Source organism: Coregonus lavaretus (assembly GCF_964263955.1).
Source record: "Coregonus lavaretus genome assembly, chromosome: 28".
Lineage (NCBI taxonomy): Eukaryota > Metazoa > Chordata > Actinopteri > Salmoniformes > Salmonidae > Coregonus > Coregonus lavaretus.
This window is the reverse complement of record NC_140015.1, coordinates 29,832,828-29,860,099: the sequence shown is the minus strand read 5'-3', so window position 1 is coordinate 29,860,099 and position 27,272 is coordinate 29,832,828. Positions and strand designations below refer to the sequence as shown.

At 45.5% G+C, this 27,272-nt stretch overlaps 1 long non-coding RNA gene across 1 annotated transcript; it reads left to right on the top strand.

The window, feature by feature from the left end:
- The first annotated feature begins 2,594 nt into the window (after nt 1–2,594).
- Nucleotides 2,595–4,969, top strand: LOC311103968. Its single transcript, XR_014610127.1, has 4 exons — nt 2,595–2,990; nt 3,187–3,456; nt 3,664–3,770; nt 4,258–4,969. It is a non-coding gene; the product is annotated as an uncharacterized lncRNA (long non-coding RNA).
- The last annotated feature ends 22,303 nt before the right edge of the window (nt 4,970–27,272 follow it).

Genomic DNA, 27,272 nt, shown 5'->3' with positions numbered 1-27,272 from the left:
AAATATATTTTAAGATTTTAGATTCTTCAAAGTAGCCACTTTTTTGCCTTGATGACAGCTTTGCACACTCTTGGCATTCTCTCAACCAGCTTCACCTGAAATGCTTTTCCAACAGTTCCCACATATGCTGAGCACTTGTTGGCTGCTTTTCCTTCACTCTGCAGTCCAACTCATCCCAAACCATCTCAACTGGGTTGAGGTCGAGTGATTGTGGTGGCCAGGTCATCTGATGCAGCACTCCATCACTCTCCTTCTTGGTCAAATAGCCCTTACACAGCCTGGAGGTGTGTTGGGTCATAGTCCTGTTGAAAAACAAATGATAGTCCCATTAAGTGCAAACCAGATGGGATGGCGTATCGCTGCAGAATGCTGTGGTAGCCATGCTGGTTAGGTGTGCCTAAAATTCTAAATAAATCACTGACAGTGTCACCAGCAAAGCACCCCCACACCATGACACTTCCTTCTCCATGCTTCACGGTAGGAACCACACATGCAGAGATCAACCATTCACCTACTATGGGTCTCACAAAGACACAGCGGTTGGAACCAAAAATCTCACATTTGGACTCATCAGACTAAAGGACAGATTTCCACCGGTCTAATGTCCATTGCTCGTGTTTCTTGACCCAGGCAAGTCTCTTCTTCTTATTGGGGTCCTTTAGTAGTGGTTTCTTTGCAGCAATTCGACCATTAATGAATGCCTGATTCGCACAGTCTCCTCTGAACAGTTGATGTTGAGATGTGTCTGTTACTTGAACTCTGTGAAGCATTTATTTGGGCTGCAATTTCTGAGGCTGGTGAATTTATCCTCTGCAGTAGAGGTAACTCTGGGTCTTCTTTTCCTGTGGCAGTCCTCATGAGAGCCAGTTTCATCATTGCGCTTGATTGTTTTTGCGACTGCACTTGAAGAAACTTTCAAAGTTCTTGAAATGTTCCGTATTGACTGACCTTCATGTATTAACGTAATGATGGACTGTCGTTTCTCTTTGCTTATTTGAGCTGTTCTTGCCATAATATGGACTTGGTCTTTTCCCAAATAGGGCTATCTTCTTATACCACCCCTACCTTGTCACAACACAACTGATTGGCTCAAACGCATTAAGAAGGAAAGAAATTCCACAAATTAACTTTTAACAAGGCACACCTGTTAATTGAAATGCATTCCAGGCGACTACCTCATGAAGCTGGTTGAGAGAATGCCAAGAGTTGTCACGTCTCCTCCCGTTGCTCCCCTCCGGCGCTCTGATTCGCCGGTCTACTGAGCCACCTGTCTGAGTGCACCACCTCGGCAACACCGGAATGGAAACCCAACGCACCCTAATCAACTCCAGCACACCTGCACCTCATCAACTCATCACCACCCCTATTTAGCCCTGGACTGTTCTGGATGATGTTGTGTGTGATTGTTTAGCTTCGTGTCATTTACTCTATCTTTGTTATTTCTCTTTGTCATTGTTAAGTAAACCTTGACCTTGTTAATTCCCTCGTCTGCGTCCTGCCTCTTCGTATACTCAGTACGTGTCACAAGAGTGTGTGAAGCTGTCATCAAGGCAAAGGGTGGCAAGTTTGAAGAATCTCAAGGAAAAAATATATTTTGATATGTTTAACACTTTTTTGGTTACTACTTGATTCCATATGTGTTATTTCATAGTTTTGATATCTTCACTATTATTCTACAATGTGGAAAATAGTAAAAATAAAGAAACCCTTGAATGAGTAGGTGTGTCCAAACTTTTGACTGGTACTGTAATCAAAACAAAAAACTATTTTCAACAATCAACAAGAAATGATACTCCCAAGTCCATATTATGGCAAGAACACCTCAAATAAGCAAAGAGAAACGACAGTCCATCATTACTTTAAGACATGAAGATCAGTCAATCCAGAAAAAGGGTTTTACGAGAAGAGACCAAGGAAATGGAAAGGTTTATTCTAACCTTTTAAAAACATGTTTATAAAATATAAATACTGTATATAGGCCTAGTACATATAGATAGATAGATAGATAGATAGATAGATAGATAGATAGATAGATAGATAGATAGATAGATAGATAGATAGATAGATAGATAGATAGATAGATAGATAGATAGATAGATAGATAGATAGATAGATAGATAGATAGATAGATAGATAGATAGATTATATATATATATCTTCACCAACAGTGTTTGCTTGAAGCACTTTACTATGGCATTTAGAAAGGAACCACTTCATTACTAATTTATAAACCTTAGGCAATTTGGGAGGGTGCACCATTCTAGATAGAAAGAACAGGCATGGTTCTCAGTCACTAACAGTAGGGCATCGTGAGAGCTGCTCTATACATTGCATTTCTATATGGAACACTCAAAACATCGCCCCTCCCCACTTAACAGACCCCTGTTCAAACCCTTACTATCCTACATGTTCTCCCTTCAAGTATATATGTTCAGAATGTGGATATGAGCTCTTCTCCAGCAATTCCAAATTTGAGCATCCCTTCCCATGGCCTGCCTTCTCCAACACAAACACACAGGCCTATTTATAGAATTTGACTCATTGGTCATATGCTGCACAACACCACCCTCACTGGTTGAAGCCGTCTGGCAAACATTTCTAACTGCGTCAAGAGAATAAGAGCTCAGCTCTGAGAGGAAACATTTGCTGAGAACCAAGAGTTGGGCTACAAGACATTGTAGGCTACCAGGAGTTTAAATGGGTCTTCCAGCCTTGGGTCTGATACCGTTTTTGGGGCCCCTTGCGTTTCCAGTAGCATTGGGAACAGCCGCAATAGGGGGGTTTATATTGATTAAGGCGATTCATAATAAACCGTCGTATCATCCAGGAACTCCAAAAATAACACGTTACGTGACGGTAAAGTCAAATAAAGCTTCTGGAAATGAACCCACTGGAAATGCTGCCAGCAAGAAGACAGAAGGACAGAGTCGCAGCGATGAAACTACGATCATAATTGCTTACGGCCTTGGAGTTGTTGACACTTATAAAAAGTAGGTCTATAATTTTTATAAATTTCTGCAAAGTCTGCTTTACCCACTGAGTACAATGGGCCTTTTATTCATAAGAGCATGGATAGGCCGAGCCTATTATTTTCATGATATTATTGCTATTACATTGTATAATTCCTTTTGAATTGACACAAGAATGATGACAGCCTACTGATACTTCCTTTTCTCTCCTCATAAGTGTTAAAAAAGGTCGACCATCTCAGTTTGGTCCGGATAATTATCGCATGGCAGAGGCAGACCATATTCCACCATTGGCTTCTCTGAGGATAGCCCGAAGAAACCATGAACGACTGGATCGTCTCCTACAAGTGAATCCAAGGCTTCATGAGATGATCATGAGCCTTGATTATGACCCAACTGGACAGAGCCTGTTAACCATGAGGGTTCTTTACCAGGATCACAGAGATGCTCTGACCACTGGAAACAGCAGGGAATCTCAAGTAGCCAGGTGAATGCTTTAGAGTAGGCAACGCCTTTTCTGTGTTATCGTGTTTAGCAGATATGAAGGAACATACATTGTCCAGTTATGGCAGAATAGCAAAATGGCCACCATGATGATGTTGTATGACGTTGTACATGGCACCATAGTTATCCTCGGCCATCAAAACGTAGTGTAGTCGACACCTTTTCTGTTATCATGTTTTCTGTGTTCTAGTCGTCTGCTGGCAGAGACAATCCTAGACGGAGATGCTGCAGTTATGCTAAGGAAGGCTTTTATCATGGGTCATCCTATATCTTCCCGGCAGCTCAGAGAAGATGCAGGTAAAAACATTGATTACAATAGATACTGTAGATCTTTAGTGTCTCTTACAAAAGTAATCATTTCTCTAAGTTTGCCTTAGTCGCTGAATTTGCCTGTATGTTGTATTAGGAGTATTTTACAAAAAACTTAAGATATACATACAGTATATTATATCTATATCTATATATATATATATATATACATATATATACATTTCTCACCAGTCCACCATTGATATGGTCTCAGAATATCATAATTTTGAACAATGGAGCATCAGAGCTAGACTAATAGAAAATGTGTTTAGGTCCCGGAATAGTATTATCAACACTTGTTCTTGCTTTCAGGCGACTTGAAGCGATATACATTGAACGTGTGGGACAATTTGGGACTTTATCAAAAGTGGACTAATGAAAAATAAATATATATATATAAAAAATAATGCTTTTTGAGTAAAATGCCACTTTAAAGTGTAAATATTCCCAATTTTAAACTATGCACTTATTCTAGGATTGGTCGCATCATATACCGAAGGTAACATTGACATGTCTGATGAAGGAACAAGGTACTACTACAGAAATGGCTACATTGAGCTGGTCAAAGCATACCAAAAGAAGGGGATAATCAACAAGAATCAAGCACAGAAGCTGATTTCATGGGTGGAAAGAGACATGCACCTGGACCGGGATACCGAAGAGTATGAGGAGATCCTTGATTACATTAAACGTCATTTTCATGTTTTCCGGTGGTAGAAATGGCAAACAAACTTAGGCAATACTGAGTAAATACAGATTGTGTCTTTGCAGCTGTATGACCCAGTGGGTGAATAAACTTGGTTTGAGTTTTTACTCTGTTTGTTCAGAACCTAACAGTGTAAATATCATAATGAGGAGTCTCATTTATTGCTGATAATTGTTGAAACATTTTTTTTTGCCTATGTATAGTCGGTGCTTGGTTGATTATGTTCAGCAGTGTGCTAGTAGTAGATCCTGTCTGCCTGTTGCATTGGTAAATGTATAGCCTATAGATTCTCAACAAAATATTTAGATTTCCTGATTTTCCTCATTTATTGTAACATTATGCAGTATGCATTAGCTCAATTGTATGGCAAATAATATTGATTAAAAGATCACCTATTTTCGAAGAAGCAAACAGTACTTTCTTATTTTTATTTGATTTTTTTCTTTTTTTCCCCATCACAGCCATTAAACTATGTAACTGTCTTGGTCTCATGGTGAACTCCCTGAGCGGTTCCTCCCTCTCCGCCAACATTCTTTATTATCAGCGCACTGGAGAGGTTCCAACCAACTCAATGCACCATGAGTTCCTTATATACTGAGATCCTTATATACTGGTTACAGACACATTACATAGGCATAGTTCATAGGTATGGTTCCGGCATGTGTCTGGCACCATCTCCTATCTTAACTTATAGAACATATTCTGGGCGTTCTGCCAGAATATGTTCTATATATCTTTACCAAGCACAGGCATGAACCAAGGATTATTTATGACACTAAGACAAGATTAACATTTTCAAGGCTGTCTCTTCACATGATATACATTTCCATCGCAGACGCCTGTGTCTTAGTGACTGGGTGTATTGATACACTATCCAAAGTGTAATTAATAACTTCACCAAGCTCAAAGGGATATTCAGTCTGCTTTTGTTTGTATTTTTCTACCAATAGGTTCCCTTCTTTGTGAGGCATTGGAAAACCCTCCCTGGTCTTTGTGGTTGAATCTTACAGATAATTGTACGTGTGAGGTACAGAGAAGGGACAGTCATTCAAAAAATCATGTTAACAACTATTATTGCACACAAAGTAAGTCTGTGCAACTTATTATATGACTTGTTAAGCAAATGTTTACTCCTGAACTTATATAGGCTCTCCACAACAAAGGGGTTGAACACTTATTGACTCAATACATTTTTGCTTTTCATTTTTTATTAATTTGAAAACAATTCTAAAAACATAATTCCATGTTGACATTATTGTCATGAGCCTCTCACTCCACCGGGTTACCACCTTAATTTTCTTCCACTCTGCTCACCACTCTCTCTACTCAGCCTAACTAGCTCCACCTGTCCCTGCTCTGCTCTGCTCTAATTACTCTGCCAGCTGCGCTGCATTACCCACTACCTCTCCCAGTATTTAAGGCCCTGTCTTTCAGCTCTCCGGTGTCAGATCGTCTGCAAAGCTCACACCCGGAACCTGTTTGCTCGCGCTTCTGGCTCACCCTGGTTTTGTGACCCCGGACCTGCCTGATTTTTGGATACTCGTCTGCCCCAGGAGATCCAGACCTGCTCTGCCCTTACGACTCCTGACTACTCTTCAATCCCGGTAACTCTGACCAGCCTTCTGCCTTGCTACTACGTATTTTGGATTTCCCTTGAACTGTACTGCTGCCTTGTTTCATTCCGCCCTGTTGTGTCTGTGTCTCCCCCCCCCAGGACTTCTGGACCACCCACCACCGGCTTCATAGGACGCATCGCTGCCACTGGGGGGGGCACAGACCCAGCACATTGGACGGGATCCCTGTTACCCCTGGAGCCTTCATTCACTCCCTACTTCCCTTTTCCCTTAAGTTTAATAAACTTTCTGGTGTGACGCAATTGTGGTCCTCTGGTCGTCTGTCTGAACCGTGACAGTACGATCTGACCATTATGGACTCAGCGCACACTTTCCCCGACATGGAAACCGATGAGCATGAGCAGCAGTTCCAGCAGCAGCAACAACAACTCGCCATGATCATTCAACTCCTCACCAACCTGACCCCAGCCAGTCTGCCCACCAGCCCTGCCCCCGAGTTACCTGCCCCGGTCATTGCAGCCGCTGCTCCGGAACCCAAGATTGGAAACCCCGAGCGGTTCAACGGCGATTCAACCCAGGTCCGGCCATTCCTGACTAGCTGCCGACTTCAGTTCTCCTTGCAGCCAAGGACCTTCGCCACGGAGGGGGCTAAAGTTGGGTATGCCATCACTCACCTGACGGGCCGAGCTCGACTCTGGGGAACAGCAGAGTTCGAACGTCAAACCCCCGCATGTGCAACCTTCGACCTGTTTGCTGAGGAGATGCTGAAGGTGTTTGACCTGGATTCACCAACCGCAGAGGCGTCTCGTGAACTGTTCAGTATTCGACAAGGCAGACGTACAGTCGCAGACCATTCCATCGACTTCCGAACCCTGGCTAGACGAAGTTCTTGGAACACACCATCGTTGGTGGACGCGTTCTTCCATAGTTTGGCTGACTATATCAAGGACGAGTTGGTCTCCCATGAACTGCCTTCCACTCTTGATGAAGCCATCGCACTGACTGTCAGGATCGACAGAAGGATACAGACCCGTCGTCGTGAGAGGGGGCGCCAAGGTCCACCTACTACCGGCATTCGGAGAGATCCGACTGGGCTCCTGTCATCTACTGCCACTCACCCAGGTCAGCTTGATCAGTCTGAGCCTATGGAGATTGGGCGAGCCTCTCTCACTCCTGCAGAGCGCCAGCGACGCTTCACCTCAAACCTCTGCCTCTATTGTGGAGGTGATGGACATCGTGTGGTAACCTGCCCTTTAAAGGGCCGAAGCTCACCGGGCATAGGGGGAGTCCGGTTGAGTTCAATGACCATCCAGTCCTCCGACCGCAAACCCCTGCTGCAAGTTCACCTCCGCCTCTCTGACTCAACTCACACCCTGGCTGCTCTGGTGGATTCTGGCGCCGAAGCCAACATAATGGACATCAAGCTGGCACGCCAACTGGGACTGGAGAACCTCCGTTTGACACCTCCTATTCCTGCCCGGGCACTGGACGGACACTTACTCGGATCGGTCACTCATGTCACAGCCCCGGTCTCGATGGGTCTGTCCGGAAACCATCAAGAAACTATCCAGTTTCACCTGCTCCCCTCTCCAGGCCAACCCCTCATCCTGGGTTACCCATGGCTCCGCCGGCACAACCCTCAGCTCGACTGGGTGACCGGGGTGATCAGGGAGTGGGGAGAGGACTGCCACCGAACCTGCCTGCTTGCTGCCGCACTACCCCCTCGGCCAGTACCTACTAACTCCGCTCCTGACCTCTCCAATGTCCCAGAATGCTACCATGGTCTCAGAGAGGTGTTTAACAAAGCAAGAGCCACATCTCTGCCCCCTCACCGACCGTACGACTGTGCCATCGACCTCCTCCCTGGAACAGCCCCTCCAAAGGGTCGTCTTTATTCGTTGTCTGCTCCTGAAAGAAAGTCCATGGAGGACTACATCAATGGCTCTCTGTCCGCAGGATTAATCCGTTCATCTTCATCTCCTGCTGGTGCTGGCTTCTTCTTTGTGGGGAAGAAGGACGGATCTCTTCGCCCCTGCATCGACTACAGGGGACTCAACGACATCACAGTGAAAAACCGTTACCCTCTGCCTCTGCTCACCTCTGCTTTTGAGTTGCTCCAGGGAGCCACTGTTTTTACCAAGTTGGATCTCAGAAACGCTTACCACCTAGTGCGGATCCGGGAGGGAGATGAATGGAAAACCGCATTCAATACACCAACAGGCCACTACGAGTATCTGGTTATGCCTTTTGGCCTCACCAATGCTCCTGCTGTGTTCCAGGCTCTAGTGAATGATGTACTGCGGGACATGTTAAACAAGTTTGTCTTCGTTTACCTGGATGACATCTTAATCTACTCCAGAAACCTGTCTGAACACACCCGCCATGTCCAGCAAGTCCTTCATCGTCTTCTGGAGAATTCCCTCTACGCCAAGGCAGAGAAGTGTGAGTTTCACGTCAAGACAGTGGCCTTCCTGGGGTACATAGTGGCAGAGGGAAGTATCCAAATGGATCCTGCCAAAGTATCAGCAGTCACTTCATGGCCAGTTCCGGAGAACAGAAAGAAGCTGCAACAGTTTCTGGGGTTTGCTAACTTCTATAGAAAGTTTATCCGGAACTACAGTACCGTTGCTGCCCCTCTCACTGCTCTAACCAGCACCAAGCAACCCTTCACCTGGACCCCAGCAGCCGACAAAGCCTTCAGTACCCTCAAGGTGAGGTTCACCTCCGCTCCCATCCTCCAGATGCCTGATGTGGACCGGCAATTCATTGTGGAGGTGGACGCCTCGGATGTGGGAGTTGGTGCTGTGATTTCTCAGTGGACTGCGGAGGATAGGAAGCTCCATCCCTGTGCCTTTTTCTCACGTCGGTTGTCCCCCTCTGAGTGCAATTACGACATAGGGAACCGTGAGCTGCTGGCTGTGAAGCTTGCCTTGGAGGAGTGGCGTCACTGGCTGGAGGGGTCCACCATTCCATTTCTCGTTTGGACCGATCATAAGAACTTGGAGTACATCCGCACGGCCAAACGGTTGAACTCCAGGCAGTCCCGCTGGGCCCTGTTCTTCACCAGGTTTAATTTCACTCTGTCATACCGGCCTGGATCACGCAACACCAAGCCAGACGCCCTCTCCCGTCAATTCCAGAAGGATGACACCCCCTCCAAGGACCCTGTGTCGATTCTGCCAAGTCCCTGCATCGTTGCAGCTCTGACCTGGGCTGTTGAGGAACAGGTGCTGGAGGCTCTCCGTAACCAGCCAGGTCCCAGCACTTGCCCAGCTGACCGCCTTTTTGTCCCCGAAGACCTGAGGTCCCAGGTCGTTCAGTGGGGACATGACTCCCGCCTAGCTTGTCACCCTGGCTCCACCCGCACTTACAACCTGCTCGCCCAGAGGTTCTGGTGGCCCTCTCTGAGGAAGGATGTACGGGAATTCGTCCAAGCCTGCCCCATCTGCAACCAACACAAGTCGTCCTGCCAGCCCCCAGCCGGATTGCTGCAGCCCCTGCCTGTGCCCAGACGTCCCTGGTCTCACATCGCCCTTGACTTTGTCACGGGGCTGCCCCCTTCAAGTGGCATGACCGTCATTCTCACCATAGTTGACCGTTTCAGCAAGATGGCACACTTCATTCCCCTCCCCAAGCTCCCAACCGCCAAGGAGACCGCCCAGGTGGTCCTGGAACACGTCTTCCGGATCCACGGACTGCCAAAGGATGTAGTTTCTGACCGTGGTCCACAATTCTCCTCCGCTTTTTGGAAGGAGTTCTGTCACCTGCTGGGAGCCACAGTCAGTCTGACTTCCGGATTCCATCCCCAATCCAATGGGCAGTCAGAGCGGGCTAATCAGGAGCTCGAGAAGGCACTGCGATGCATGACTTCACGCAACCCCCACTCCTGGTCGCAGCAATTGACATGGGTGGAGTACGCACACAATTCTCTGACCTGCTCTGCCATCGGTATGTCCCCTTTCCAATGTGTTTATGGATACCAGCCTCCTCTATTTGCCAGCCAGGAAGAGGAGGTTACTTGCCCATCTGCACTTGCTTTTGCCCGTCGATGTCGCCGCACCTGGTCACAAGCCCGAGCCACACTCCTCAGATCCGTTGCCAGCTACACTACCGGGGCCAACCGTCGGAGAATTCCTGCTCCCACCTACCATGTTGGTCAAAGGGTGTGGTTGTCATCGAAGAACCTGCCACTCAGGGTGGAGTCGCAGAAGCTGGCACCTCGGTTCATTGGCCCATTCCCTATCATAAGAGTGATTAGCCCAACTGCTGTCCGGCTCCAACTGCCTAATTCCCTGAGGGTGCACCCCACTTTCCATGTGTCTAAGATTAAGCCCATCCATGAGAGTCCGCTGGTCCCTGCTGCGCCTTGTCCTCCTCCTCCACGGCTCGTCGATGGTGGTCTGGTTTACACCGTCCGCCGCCTGCTTCGGTCCAGACGGAGGGGTAGGGGTCTCCAGTACCTCATTGACTGGGAGGGCTATGGACCTGAGGAAAGGACCTGGGTGCCAGCTAGTCGGATTGTGGATAGGACTCTCATCACCGCTTTCCACCAACGGCATCCTGATCAACCTGCAATCCGTAGGGGCCGCCCCAGAGGGGTCCCTAACCGTCCTGCCCGCTCGGCTTCCTGTCCTGTGCCTGATCCTGTCTCGGGACCTGTCCCATCTCCCGACCACGGCCCTCCGGCTTCCTCCGAGGATGAGGACGTTCACTCGGACCGTTCGGAGGAGTTCTAGCCCTCCTCCGGCTCCCCTCCTCCCGCCCGGCGTGGTGTTGCTCTTGGGACTTCTGGGGCCGTCCCTTGGGGGGGGGGGTTCTGTCATGAGCCTCTCACTCCACCGGGTTACCACCTTAATTTTCTTCCACTCTGCTCACCACTCTCTCTACTCAGCCTAACTAGCTCCACCTGTCCCTGCTCTGCTCTGCTCTAATTACTCTGCCAGCTGCGCTGCATTACCCACTACCTCTCCCAGTATTTAAGGCCCTGTCTTTCAGCTCTCCGGTGTCAGATCGTCTGCAAAGCTCACACCCGGAACCTGTTTGCTCGCGCTTCTGGCTCACCCTGGTTTTGTGACCCCGGACCTGCCTGATTTTTGGATACTCGTCTGCCCCAGGAGATCCAGACCTGCTCTGCCCTTACGACTCCTGACTACTCTTCAATCCCGGTAACTCTGACCAGCCTTCTGCCTTGCTACTACGTATTTTGGATTTCCCTTGAACTGTACTGCTGCCTTGTTTCATTCCGCCCTGTTGTGTCTGTGTCTCCCCCCCCCAGGACTTCTGGACCACCCACCACCGGCTTCATAGGACGCATCGCTGCCACTGGGGGGGGCACAGACCCAGCACATTGGACGGGATCCCTGTTACCCCTGGAGCCTTCATTCACTCCCTACTTCCCTTTTCCCTTAAGTTTAATAAACTTTCTGGTGTGACGCAATTGTGGTCCTCTGGTCGTCTGTCTGAACCGTGACAATTATGGGATATTGTGTGTAGATCAGTGACACAAAATCTCAATTTAATCAGTTTTAAATTCAGGCTGTAACACAAAATGTGGAGAAAATTAAAGCGGTGTGAAAACTTTCTGAAGGTACTGTACATGTTCTTGTCCCATATTAAACCCTTATTTATTTTTTTATAGGATATGTCGACGAGCACCACATAGAGGTCAGGCGAAAGAGATATCAGTCAGGATCAAGTCAATCTTCAGTCGTTCAAAGATCTCTCTCTGTGACTGGATGCAATTAATTTACAGGTAGTAATAATAATAATAATAATAACATCAATACAAAGATTGATATAGCACTTTTAATTTACATACAAATCTTAAGAGTGCTTGAGCATAAACTAAAAGAGGAAAATAGTTATATAAAAAAATGGTGATGATGATTATACATTCATAGACAAACTGTCATTTGATTGTAATTCTAATTGTCTTGTAGGCCATATTAGTCAAAACTTTACATTTGTATTTTGTGTTCAAGATTTTCAAAGGGCCTACGACTGTGCCAGATTGATATGATCGATGACAACATTGCAGCAGCAAGCTCAACAACCCTTACTAAAATGGCAAAAAAGCTACGGGAGGTCTGTGTCACAGCAGTTGAGAAAATTAGAAGGTGTAGAGGTCAGCAGATCGGTGGAAGAAGATAATTTGTTGTTATTGATGAGAGCCATTTTCAGCACAAAAGAAAGGTGTGTTTTGACATTTTTGGTGAGAATGTGTCTTTAAATAATTAAGAACTTTAGAAATATGATTAACCAAATTGTTAATATGTTTGTTTATGTCTGTGTTTTTTGTTTTGTGATTTTTATTCATAATCAGTATGCGAGGGGAAGAATGGCTAGAGGGTGGAAGAGGAAGAAGTGTCTCTTTGGAATGGTGAGTGTGCGGCATCAAGGATGAAGAAAAGGGAAGCCTATTCTGCGCCTTGTGGAGAGAAGATCTCGAAGACACCTAGTCCCCTTGGTTGCCCATCACGTGAGGCCTGGATCATCAGTTATCAGTGACGAGTATGGGTGCTTATCGTGTACTCCCTGCACTAGGGTACAACCAACACACAGTCAACCACAGCAGCTGGTATGGAGACGCCCACACTGGAGTCCATACCCAGCACATTGAGAGGGCCTGGTGAACCTACAAGGAGCAGATATTGAGGCTAAGGGGAAATCGGACTGAGAGTTTACTTTCTGACAACCTTACTGTGATTGAGTGGAATGAATGGCCCGCAAAAAAACACTGTCATGGTCCCCTTGGAAGAATAATTCATGACATTACTAAAAAGTACAAATAGATGAATCCACCGATGTTAACAACTCCTGGTAGGGAATGTTGCCAGTGTTTTTCAATTCAAGTACAAGGAACTCCATAAAAATCACAATTGTCAGACGAAACTCAGCGTTTTTTGCGACACAATGTACCACAGCAATACAGGCAGAGGCTATAATCAAGGCCTATAAGGCATCTGGAAACCTCCATTTTCGCTCTTGGATAGTGGCTAGTGGCTAGTGGTTCAGTGGTTCAGTGGTTCAGTGAGAAAGAAACAAAGGAAGGTTCAGTTTCAAATAACCACTGGAGACAAACATACTGCAAGTCCGTAATCTGTATGTCTGTGTTTTCCGATTCCATTCAAAGTTACAGCACATGTATAAGTTCCAGGAAGTGTAAGGGCCGAGTTGTTTAGAGTATCAGGGGGCAGAAAACCCATTAATCTGTGTGTCTGTGTGTTCAACTTCCTCCTCGTTCAACGCTACAGCACATGCAAAAGTTCCAGGAAGTGTAAGGGCGGAGTTGTTTAGAGTATCAGGGGGCAGGAAACCCATTAATCGGTGTGTCTGTGTGTCTGTGTGTTCCACTACCTCCTCGTTCAAAGTTATAGCACATCCATCATTTCCAGGAAGTGCAAGGGCTGAGTTGTTTAGAGTATCAGGGGGAAGGAAACACCCGTCCTTCTGCCAGGGGATGTCTTAGTTTCAAACAACCACTGGAGACAAACACACTGCAAGTCAACGAACACCGTACCTTTAACATGTTGGAGTTACACCCTTTAGAACACCGTACCTTTAACATGTTGGAGTTACACCCTTTAGAACACCGTACCTTTAACATGTTGGAGTTACACCCTTTAGAACACCGTACCTTTAACATGTTGGAGTTACACCCTTTAGAACACCTTACCTTTAACATGTTGGAGTTACACCCTTTAGAACACCGTACCTTTAACATGTTGGAGTTACACCCTTTAGAACACCGTACCTTTAACATGTTGGAGTTACACCCTTTAGAACACCGTACCTTTAACATGTTGGAGTTACACCCTTTAGAACACCGTACCTTTAACATGTTGGAGTTACACCCTTTAGAACACCGTACCTTTAACATGTTGGAGTTACACCCTTTAGAACACCGTACCTTTAACATGTTGGAGTTACACCCTTTAGAACACTGTACCTTTAACATGTTGGAGTTATACCCTTTAGAACACCGTACCTTTAACATGTTGGAGTTACACCCTTTACAGCAGGGATCTTCAACTAGATTCAGCTGCGGGACGATTTTTTCTTGAGCCGATTTCTTGACTGAAAATTGACCGCAAGAAGCCCAAACAGATATAATATTTGACTAAAACATAATAATTGTAAACCTTGCTTACATTTGTATACGATCACGTGTCTCTCTATTATGCGTGGAAATACTTTGGAACAGATTTCCAAAATTCTAATCACTTGGATTTCCTGATGTTTTTATAGTATTTTATGTAGTATTTTATGTCAAAATGTGTAAAAATTAATACCACGTCCTGTGGGCCGCCAGTTGGGGAACTCTGCTTTAGAGTCATGTGATCTGAAAGACATGATGTTCTTCATTTAGTTCAGCTGTGGATGTGAGCGGTGAGTGTAGGTCCACTTGTGCATAGCAAACAAAAACTTGTCATTTCCAATGAACAGAAAGAAAGTGGAAGTAAGACACTGTATCTTTAGGTGCACCTTCTGCAGATAACTGACATAAAAGAAAATGGATGGTGTTATGGGCCATAAAGATTCCAAGAAAAACTGATTATACTACAGACATTCAGGAGTCAGCTGTATGCTGCATCAGGAAATGTTCAATAAAATATGAATATTTCCTTTAACATTCTGTATTGCGTCTATATTGTTTTCCTGATGATAAGTGAGGCATGTTGATGATAAGTGAGGCATGTTGATGATAAGTGAGGCATGGTGATGATAAGTGAGGCATGTTGATGATAAGTGAGGTATGTTGATGATAAGTGAGGCATGTTGATGATAAGTGAGGCATGGGGATGATAAGTGAGGCATGTTGATGATAAGTGAGGCATGGTGATGATAAGTGAGGCATGGTGATGATAAGTGAGGCATGTTGATGATAAGTGAGGCATGGTGATGATAAGTGAGGCATGTTGATGATAAGTGAGGCATGTTTCAGCTCTTTTTGAGCCCTTTGTGGAGCTTCAGGTAATGCTGGAATGCCTTCTTACGGCATGGACAGCCTTTGGGGAGTAACGGGTCATTTATAAATGTTTTATAAGGCATAGATAGTCCCCACTTTAGATGAGCCCACACAAAAGACTTAACGATTAGTATATGGGTAGTTACCAAAAGTGAAAATAAATGTTCCTTTAAATTCTAAGTAAAATAACATATGGTCTAAACAACTCAAAATGTTACATGGCCACCTTCAATTTTGAGTTTATATCCAATTTAATGAACCATTTCATGCATTAGTGCCTTGAATTTGTCCTCTGGTGTGACATTACAGTTAATGTTAATATAAAGGTTTAATGATTCCCAAATAGACAAGAAAATGATTTTTACTCATTATTTAGTTACTTCTGTCTTTAAACAGTAATCAAATTCTGGCATTTTAAATGAAAAACACATATTTTCCTTGTATAATGATGATAACAAAGTGCTTAGCTATTACATTTTGGGGAAGATTCACAGTCATTTCACTAAACCTAGATAAAAGCAATTATCTTACTTGTGTATTATTGGAATGTTTCCTGCTTCATGCTTAACAATTATTTTTACATTTTGTCCAAGACAACGCCTTTTTTTCTTTCATTTATTGGCATCACCCCATAGGATATTATGTCACCCATTGGACATTATGTCACCCCATAGGACATTATGTCACCTCATTGGACATTATGTCAACACATAGGACATTATGTCAACCCATAGGACATTATGTACATTACATTACATTTACGAGATTACGTCACCCCATAGGACATTATGTCACCCCATAGGACACTATGTCAACCCATAGGACATTATGTCACCCCATTGGACATTATGTCAACCCATAGGACATTATGTCACCCCATAGGACATTATGTACATTACATTACATTTACGAGATTACGTCACCCCATAGGACATTATGTCACCCCATAGGACACTATGTCAACCCATAGGACATTATGTCACCCCATTGGACATTATGTCAACCCATAGGACATTATGTCACCCCATAGGACATTATGTCAACCCATAGGACATTATGTCACCCCATTGGACATTATGTCAACCCATAGGACATTATGTCACCCCATAGGACATTATATCAACCCATAGGACATTATTTCACCCCATTGGACATTATGTCAACCCATAGGACATTATGTCACCCCATAGGAAATTATATCACCCCATAGGTGTTAAGATAATTTATTAACTAACTATTTCAGTGTCTCTGTGCATCTCCCAAAAAGGTTGTAAGGCTTTTGGATCAAGAAATGGACAGAGCTCCCTTCTGCAATAGTCAGGTCATCTTTCTTCAAGAATTCTGCCCAGAGAATTCTGTTATCACAATTTCAGAGTCCATCTTTTATACACACACGTCATACAAAAATCCCATATTCTTGTAAACTCACACCTGGGTTTAGCTCATGTGATTTTCCTCTGCTCTCCTGACCATCAGGTCACACACACACACACACACACATACACACACACACACACACACACACACACACATGTTCTTATCATAGTCTACGCCTTGCTCGGGCAGGCTGCATTCTTTAGTTATCGCCGTCCTCACAATATCCTGCAACATGTTTCATACTCTCTTCCAAGCCTAACAGTTCTCCTTCTTCTTTGTTGTCTGGCCTAACTCCTACTCACATTTCTAAATAGTAACACAATGTAATCACAACTTGCCCTACGCTCACACATTACTAGGTAGTAGTCTTATGATTCTAACACATTTCACACAGTTTCGGAGTGTAATAATTAGTCACTACTAAGAAAGTACTAATCATACTTAAAACAAGAACATTTCACAACTCTATTTAAGGGTGGAACATTTAGTCATTACTTTTAACCTGTATATATTTTAATTTCTATATCAATAGGACATTATGTCACCCCATAGGACATTATGTCACCCCATAGGAAATTATGTCACCCCATAGGACATTATGTCACCCCATAGGACATTATGTCACCCCATAGAAAATTCTGTCACCCCATAGAAAATTCTATCATCCCATAGAAAATTCTGTCACCCCATAGAAAATTCGCCGGAGCCCCCTCGATGTCCAGTGGGGGTGGAGGAGTCTCCCGTATCTCATTGTCCTGGAGTGGACCAGCTACCACCGGCCTGAGGAGAGACACATGGAACGAGGGGTTAATGTGATAATCATTAGGCAGTTGTAACCTGTAACATACCTCGTTCAATCTCCTCAGGACTTTAAATGGCCCCACAAACCGCCGACCCAGCTTCCGGCAGGGCAGGCGAAGGGGCAGGTTTCGAGTCGAGAGCCAGACTCGATCTCCAGGTGCGTACACTGGACCCTCACTGCGGTGGAGATCGGCGCTCGCCTTCTGCCGACGGATAGCCCGCTGCAGATGTACATGCGCAGCGTTCCATGTCTCCTCCGAGCGCCAAAACCACTCATCCACCGCAGGAGCCTCGATCTGGCTCTGATGCCATGGTGCCAGAACCGGCTGATACCCCAAAACACTGGAAAGGGGTCAGATTAGTAGAGGAATGGCGAAGAGAATTCTGGGCAATCTCTGCCCAGGGGATATACCCCGACCACTCCTCCTGCCGGTCCTGGCAATATGATCTCAGAAACCTACCCACATCCTGGTTCACTCTCTCCACCTGCTCATTGTTGTCAGGGTGGAAACCCGAGGTAAGGCTAACCGAGACCGCCAAGCGTTCCATGAACGCCCTCCAGACTCTAGAGGTGAATTGAGGACCCCGATCAGACACTATATCCTCGGGTACCCCGTAGTGCCGGAAGACGTAGGTAAACAAAGCCTCAGCAGTCTGTAGGGCAGTAGGGAGACCCGGCATTGGGATGAGACGACAGGCTTTAGAGAACAGATCCACAACGACCAGAATGGTGGTATTCCCCTGGGAGGGGGGAAGGTCCGTGACAAAGTCTACCGAGAGGTGAGACCACGGCCGTTGTGGAACGGGAAGGGGTTGTAACTTCCCCCTGGGCAGGTGTCTAGGCGCCTTACACTGAGCGCACACCGAGCAGGAGGAGACATAAACCCTCACGTCCTTAGCCAATGTTGGCCACCAGTACTTTTCGCTAAGACAGTGCACTGTCCGGCCAATACCAGGATGTCCAGAGGAGGGTGACGTATGAGCCCAATATATGAGACGATCCCGAATCTCGAGCGGAACGTACGTCCGCCCCACAGGACACTCTGGAGGAGTAGGGTCGGTACGTAACGCCCGCTCGATTTCCGTATCGACCTCCCACACCACCGGCGCCACCAGACAAGACTCCGGCAGTATGGGAGTGGGCTCAATGGACCTCTCCTCTGTGTCATATCGCCGGGACAGGGCGTCTGCCTTACCGTTCTGGGACCCTGGGATGTAAGTGAGCTTAAATATAAACCGGGCCAGAAACATGGTCCACCTAGCCTGACGAGGGTTCAGTCTCCTAGCTGCCCGGATGTACTCCAGGTTACGATGGTCAGTCAGAATGAGAAAAGGGTGTTGAGCCCCCTCAAGCCAATGCCTCCACACCTTTAGGGCTTGAACCACGGCTAGCAGCTCCCTGTCCCCCACGTCATAATTACGCTCCGCCGGGCTGAGCTTCTTAGAGTAAAAAGCGCAGGGCCGGAGTTTAGGGGGCGTGCCTGAGCGTTGAGACAGTACAGCCTCAATACCGGCCTCTGACGCGTCCACCTCCACCTGGAACGCTAAAGTGGGATCCGGATGCGCCAGCACCGGAGCAGAGGTGAACAGGTCCTTCAGTTTACCAAACGCCCTGTCCGCCTCAGCTGACCACTGCAAACGCACCGGACCCCCCTTCAGCAAGGAGGTGATGGGAGCTGCCACCTGTCCAAAACCCCGGATAAACCTCCGGTAGTAATTGGCAAAACCCAAAAACCGCTGCACTTCCTTAACCGTGGTTGGAGTCTGCCAATTACGCACGGCTGAAACGCGGTCAATCTCCATCTCCACCCCTGACGTGGACAATCGATGGCCCAGGAAGGAGATGGACTCCTGGAAAAACAGACATTTCTCTGCCTTGACATACAAGTCATGCTCCAACAGCCTACCCAACACTCGACGCACCAGGGCTACATGCTCGGCTCGTGTAGACGAGTAAACTAGTATGTCGTCAATATACACTACTACACCCTGCCCATGCAAATCCCGGAAGATCTCGTCCACAAAGGATTGGAAGACTGAAGGAGCATTCATTAACCCGTATGGCATGACGAGATACTCATAGTGACCCGAGGTGGTACTAAATGCTGTCTTCCATTCATCTCCCTCCCTAATGTGCACCAAGTTGTAGGCGCTCCTGAGATCCAGTTTTGTGAAGAAACGCGCTCCGTGTAATGATTCCGTCATACTCGCAATCAGAGGGAGTGGATAACTGTATTTCACTGTGATCTGATTGAGACTACGGTAATCAATACACGGGCGCAACCCTCCATCCTTCTTCTTCACAAAAAAGAAACTTGAGGATGCAGGGGAAGTGGAGGGCCGTATGTATCCCTGTCTCAGAGACTCGGCTATGTTTGTCTCCATAGCCACCTTCTCCTCTTGAGACAGAGGATACACATGACTCCGTGGAAGTGCAGCGCCTGCCTGGAGGTCTATCGCACAATCCCCCTGTCTATGAGGTGGCAATCGCGTCGCCCTAGTCTTGCTGAACACGAGTGCCAAATCCTCATACTCAGGAGGAATGTGCAATGCGGGAAATTGGTTCGGACTTTCCACCGTGGTCGCCCCTACGGAAACACCTAGACATCGCCCAACACACTGGTCAGACCACTCCTTGAGAGCCCTCTGTTGCCACGAAATGGTGGGGTCATGGGTGATTAACCAAGGAAGCCCCAACATCACGGGATACGCAGGAGAGTCGATCAGATATAACTGAATGATCTCTTCATGACCCCCCTGCGCCTTCATCTTTAGTGGTGCTGTGACCTCCCTAATCAAACCAGATCCCAACGGACGGCTATCTAGGGCATGAATAGGGAAAGGCACATCTACGGGTAGGAGGGGAATCCCTAACTTAACACAAAAATTCCGATCAATAAAATTCCCAGCTGCGCCTGAATCGACTAGCGCCTTATGCTGGGAATGAGATGCAGCCTGGGGGAATACTACAGGTATACACAAATGAACAACAGAGAGCTCTGGGTGAGTTGGGCGCCTACTCACCTGGAATGACTCCCCAGTGCGTGCCCTGTTGCCTCGATCCCCTGGAGGCCCTCCCCAGCACCGAACCGCAGTGTGTCCTCTACGGCCACAGTTGGTGCAGGGGACGACCTCCCTCCGGATCTCTCTCCTCTTCTCTCTAGCGCCAGCACCTCCGAGCTCCATAGGGCTCGGCTCTGAGGTGCTGGGGGATGGAATGGACGGCCCCAACTCCGGACGTCCGTGGGTAGCCAGCAGGGTATCCAGACGGATTGACATGTCCACCAACTGGTCGAAGGTTAGATTGGTGTCCCTGCAGGCCAACTCTCGTCGAACGTCCTCTCGCAGGCTGCACCGATAGTGGTCGATGAGGGCCCTCTCATTCCACCCCGCATCCGCCGCTAGAGTCCGGAAGTCCAGGGCGAACTCCTGTGCGCTCCTCTTCCCCTGTCGGAGGTGGAACAGACGCTCTCCCGCCGCTTTACCCTCTGGGGGGTGATCGAACACAGCCCTGAAGCGGCGGGAGAACTCCGCGTAGCTGATGGTGGCGGCGTCTATTCCCCTCCATTCGGCATTGGCCCACTCCAAGGCCTTGCCGGAGAGACAGGAGATGAGGGCGGAAACGCTCTCGTATCCCGAGGGCGCCGGATGTATGGTTGCCAGGTAGAGTTCCACCTGAAGGAGGAACCCCTGACACCCGGCTGCGGTGCCATCATATGCCCTCGGGAGCGAGAGCCGAATCCCACTGGACTCCGGAGCTGGTATGATGGGACTGGCCGATGGTGGTGGTAAGGTAGGAGGAGGTGTGGGCAGGCCTCTTTCCCATCGGCGCAGCGTGTCCATGACGCCTTGCATGGCGGAGCCGAGTCGCTGGATCATGGCGTCCTGGCTGCTGACCCGATCCTCCAGTGACTCGGTTACCGCCGCTGCTCCTGCTGACTCCATAGTTGGTGTGTTATTCTGTCAGAGTGTGCTGATGTGGATGCGGTGGTGGAGTCAAGCGCAGGACACAGAGGATAAATCAAGACGACTTTACTAACACTTGAAATAGTACACAAAATAAACGGCCTCAAAACACTGGAGGCGAACAAATACGCGGAGTGCGTAAAACAACACGAAGAGACAAAATACGCGGAGTGCGTAAAACAACAACGTAGAGCCAAGGCACTGAACCTCTCCATACACGACAGGTGGAACAATAACACACAAGATACAAACATAACATAGGGGAACTTATAGGTGACATAATCAATACAGAATACGAAACAGGTGCACTAACTAGACATGACAAAACAAACATCGAAAACATCAAACGGTAGTAGCTAGTACTCCGGGGACGACGAACGCCGAAGCCTGCCTGAGCAAGGAGGAGGAGCAGCCCCGGCGGCATCTGTGACAACATTGTAGTCATTTAGCAGACGCTTTTATCCAGAGCGACTTACAGTTATTTTTTATATAGGATATTATGTCAACCCATAGGAAATTATGTCACCCCATATGAGTCGGACGGCAGAGTGAAGGAAAAGCAGCCAACAAGTGCTCAGCATATGTGGGAACTCCTTTAAGACTGTTGGAAAAGCATTCCAGGTGAAGCTGGTTGAGAGAATGCCAAGAGTGTGCAAAGCTGTCATCAAGGCAAAGGGTGGCTATTTGAAGAATCTCAAATATAAAATATATTTTGATTTGTTGAACACTTTTTTGGTTCCTACATGATTCCATATGTGTTATTTCATAGTTTTGATGTCTTCACTATTATTCTACAATGTAGAAAATAGTAAAAATAAAGAAAAACCGTTGAATGAGTAGGTGTTCTAAAACTTTTGACCAGTAGTGTAAATGTGGCAGAGGCATGCTTGTTACACAAACGTTGTTTCCTGCTGCATAATGCACCCCAAAGTTATACTTATATATCTGCCACAGCTCCAAAAAATGTGGCTTCCCTCTCACCTGCACCTTCGCTTGGGCAGCCGCCCCTCAAATAAAATGATCAATCACATTTCTCAATATATCAATCAATAGTGCTCAATTAGGAGCACATGGTAGGAGCATGCACAGTAATCAAGGGGATTTCTTAAGCACGCAAAAGAAAGAACCCTTTTTGGTTCCAGGTAGAACCCTTTTGGGTTCCATGTAGAACCCTTTTGGGTTCCATGTTGAACCCTTTCCACAGAGGGTTCTACATGGAACCCAAAAGAGTTCTACCTGAAATCAAAAAGGTTTCTACCTGGAACCAAAAAGCTTTCTCGTATGGGGACTGCCGAAGAACCCTTTTGGAACCCTTTTTTCTAAGAGTGTTTAAAGAGCAGGTCTATAATTTTGGTTAATTTTTGTGGGGAAGTACAGTTAGACCTAGGCCTAAGCTCATAAACCCAGAACCAAATATTGCATTGCAGACAGAAAGGCCATGAAAAGAGCCGACATGATTCTTTGATCTACATGTCGGAGAGACATGTTTGTTCCACATAGCATATTTCTGTCTGAATGTTCCAAAACGTTGTGTCCTACAGAACGCGCCCCAATTGCTGGAGCTCTGAATAACACACATGCAAATGTTCTTTAGTTTGGGGAGGAGTGGACCGACATGGAATGAACGTCAGCAGCAGGTCAAAGTTCACAGTTGATTTAATGTCTCTCCCAATCAAAACCAATGATAAAATCAACCAAGTTAGTGGAAGGAGGTTACACAAACAAAATGAAACAATTCAAACAAAAACATGGTCCAATGCAGGCAGAGGTAAGTAATAACTTTAACACAGGTCATTGCATCAAAATTATACTTACATAATCATTATAAAAAAACTAGGTATCCAAATGAGATCTGCCAAAGCTCCAAACAAACATGGCTTCCCTCTCACCTGCACCTTCCCCTGGGCGGCCGCAAATGGGTCAATCACATTTCTCAATGAATTAATAAATTAACAAGCTCTAAACAAGCACATGGGTAGGAGCATGCACAGTAATCAAGTGGTATTTTACGCACACACACATAACAGTTAATCATATTTGTATATGTGTGTGTGTGTGTACAGTATGTGTGTGTACATGTCCACACATGTGTGTGTCACGCCCTGGCTCTGGGGACTCTTTTATCTTGAGCCAGGGTGTTAGTTTATATGTGTAGTTTCTATGTTTCGTTTTCTATGTTCAGTTTCTAGTTCATGTGTTTCTATGTTGGCCGGGGTGGTTCTCAATCAGAGGCAACGAGAATCAGCTGTTGCTTGTTGTCTCTGATTGGGAACCATACTTAGGCAGCCTGTTGTGCACTTGTGTTTTGTGGGATCTTGTTCCGTGTTGGTTTGTATTGTATATACCGAGGACTTCACGTATCGTTTTGTTGCTTTGTATTTTGTATCGTGTTGCTAGTACACTATTAAAGAAGATGTACGCATATCACGCTGCGCCTTGGTCCAATCTTTATGACGATCGTGACAGTGTGTGTATCCAGGCACTCCTCAGCAGGCACTCCTTACCCAGCAGTGTATGGAATCTCTCTTTCTCTTTCACTTAGAAACACGCACACGCACACGCACACGCACACCTGGAACTTGGACTCATTGGTCATATATTGCACAACACCGCCGATCCCACAAGTAACATGACAAACTTACCTAAGTGCGTCAAGAGGATAACTTTTCAGAGTTCAGCTCAGAGAGGTAACATTTGCTGAGAACCAAGAGTTGGTCTACAAGACATTGCAGACTACCAGGAGTTGAAATGGGTCTTCCAGCCCTCGGACTGTTAGGGTTCTTGGGGCCAGTAGGGTGGGGGGCAGCAGCAGTGGTAGGGGGGGTTATATTGATTACGGTGGTTAAAAAGAACAGAGAGGAGAAACAATGGATTTCTCTAGGAACTCAACAGTGTTTTGATGACGAGCGAACATTGTACAAGAAGGAAAAGTCAAATGAAGCTTCTGGAGAAACTGGAAATGCTAGTAAGAAGAGAGAAGAACCGTGCCGTCATGACGAACATGATGATGACATAATAAAAGGTTACGGCCTTGGATATGTTGGCACATATAAAGAGTAAGTCTATCATTTTGGTTCATTTTTGGGTGGAAGTACAGGTAGACCTAGGCCTAATCTCATCAACCCAGAACCAAATATTGTGTGAGCGGAGTACTTCAGCCATCTACTCTATTATACTATATTATATCTCCTAGATATAGGACAGACACGTCAAAACCTTATTCCTTAAGATAAACAATTGTACTGTCTTTTTTGCCATTTATGAATGTGTTATTCAATGCATTTCTATGGGCTATAGTAGTAAAGGCCAAATTCTATATTTTATCAAATCAAATCAAATTTGGGATACCTAAAGGGGACCTAAAATTCAAATTCAAATAGCTAAATGATCCATGCTATGACCATCTTAAAACAATTCCATACGTTAGCTTAGTAGTTATAATGGATGTTATAGATGACCATGGATCATTCCATATGAAATCAATCGCCTTTTTGTCATTAATCCTTTCCATGTTTGCCCATGGTAGAAGTGGTCGGAAAGTGACATTTTGGACCTGAATGCCAACATATTCAGGAGACCAGCCAGCCAGCCCAGCGGGAGACAGAGATACTCAAAGTTATTTAGCCACTATCAGTAGCGACCATCTGTAATAACCACACACATTTAACTGACAACTTAGTGTTACTTTCCTTCATTTTGTACATTTCGCATCATTCCATTCCATTGTTTCATTTACCTTTGTAGTTTCCTCTCTTGTAAACGCTTTCACGTTGGTGTGATTATTAATGGGGGTTGCTAGCAATAGTGGATTATATTTAACATAATACAAATTGTATAAATGTAAGTCGGGACATGTAATTAAATCATTATGGAGCAAACCAAACAGTAGCAGTTTGGTCTGTAACACAATGCAAGACTTGACCGCTGTCATTACATCACAGTTCCATGATCAGTGAGGGCAATTAGGGTAGACTTAGAAGACTATTGTACACTACTATTCTTCCTTCCAATATTACCATGGATTGAAGAACTGAATGTGGAATCTTTTTGGGGTAAAGGCTCTCCAAAGCTGTGACTGTATGAAGTACAGTAGGTAGGATTTCTGAATAGGCCTACTTTCCTAGCCATAAATAATCTACAATGTCAGAGCGTATCTTAAATATTGCCTAGGTGCTGAAACAAAGACAAAAGTATATTTATATTGATTTCTTAAATATTCTGAATGCATTCTCAATACATTCTAGTCTTCTTGTGTTGAGTAAGGTTACCAGTATTTAAAGGGTTCTGTTCTGAAATATTAACTGGAAAGTGTTAACTCCAAACTCTTATGTTTTATAGAAAATCTGTTGGCCACGAGAGGGTGGGACTTTTAATGTTGAATCCAGATTATTCAGAGTGTGTAAGGAAAACACACCCAAATAAGTTGTTGTAGGCCCGCATTAGATAATCATTAAAAAGTAAGAGAAGTGGTTAAATCCAAACACTTAGGAAACGTGTATCTTTCCTAAGTCTGAATCGGGCCCTATGAGACATAGACACAAGATAGCCAGACAGATAAGCATTATAGAGGAGATTTGTCCATTCAGAATCACCATAGCCATTTCTTTAACCTCATCAGTCCTGAGGACCCCAGAAAAAATCACTACTGTAATTTATCTGCATGTCCAGCCCTTATATTTAGCCTCACAATTAAGTGTTTTACCAGTTTATTTTCAGGACAACCAGGGCTACAAGTAGAGCACAAAACAATTTGACATAAACAGTTGCATTCATGAGTTTAACTGATAAATGTCATTAAGAAAAATAAGGTCTGTCAAACAAAAACCTGATAAAAATGAATTTATAAGAATGCTGTAAGTACAGAAATTGTTTGCTCAGTGGGAAATGAATATTCAACTGGTCAGTGACAACTGTGTGGAGTTTGTAGTTTGTGACATAACTATGTGAGCTTATTACAGTATTATATGGATTTCCTATGATTTTCTATGTAGAATAACTCCTTACCTTCTAGCTACTATTGTGTAGCTTGTGAGCGTCGTAGGGCAAAACAGATTACATGCACATGTTTGTGAGAGTCTCAATAGTTTGTTGCTCAAACCATTCAAACTATACCAACGTTTTTGTGAGAGGAACCACCCCCGGACCCCTTCGGGATCCGCCCTTGTCTCACAAACACCACTCTAGCTCAGCTCCTGTTAATCACACAGACTAATGGTTGGTATCAATGGACAGAGAAGAAATAGAAAAACAACAAACACACAATGTTTAAAAGGGGTTAGAAGTCCCAAGCAAGCCAGTGTCATGATTAAAGTCTACTTTGATAGCTGAATACAATAGGCCTTTTTATGGATAGGCCTAGGACTTAATTTTCATGACAGCATGGATAATTCCCTCTGCATTGACAAACTAATAATCTCGTCCACAAACTGGCTCTCTGTTAAACCATATGGTTTCACAGCGCCTCAGAATGGAAGTTCAATAGAAGTCTATGGCAGGAGCAGATGAAACAACCGCTGGTTTTAATTGGCTGATCTCTCAGTCCATCATCTAGCATAACCCTTAGAACACTGTGGACTTCAAACGCCAGCACCACAAGTGATTTAAACAAGGAAGTGAGTTTAGAATATCGGAGAAATACGCATTTTAGAAATAGTTTTCAATTGGGCTTCTCAAAAATAATATACAGTCGATTTTCGCCCCATCTAATACAACTGTCGCACGCTCGCTCCCCATTCCCGCCTCGAGTTAGAGCCAAGCCTCATAATCGTGTGATTCTCTCAGAATTTAAATTGATTAGCATTCCACTCAGTAAATCCACCCCCCTAAATTCCAAATAGTCCCACACTGTTACCAGGCTCTATGTGGCAGCAATTCGAGCCGGGAGACAAGGTTAACAAACAAATGATGTAAACCTAACCTACTAATTCTTCTTCTCTCCTCATAAGTGACAAAAAATTTAGACCATCTCGGTGTGATAAGGAGAATGAAGGCATTACAGAGGCAGACCATATTCCACCAAAGGATTGTCTGAAGAAGGCCCTAAACGATGTACGAATGGATCGTCTCTTACAAGTGAATCCAAGGCTTCATGAGATGAT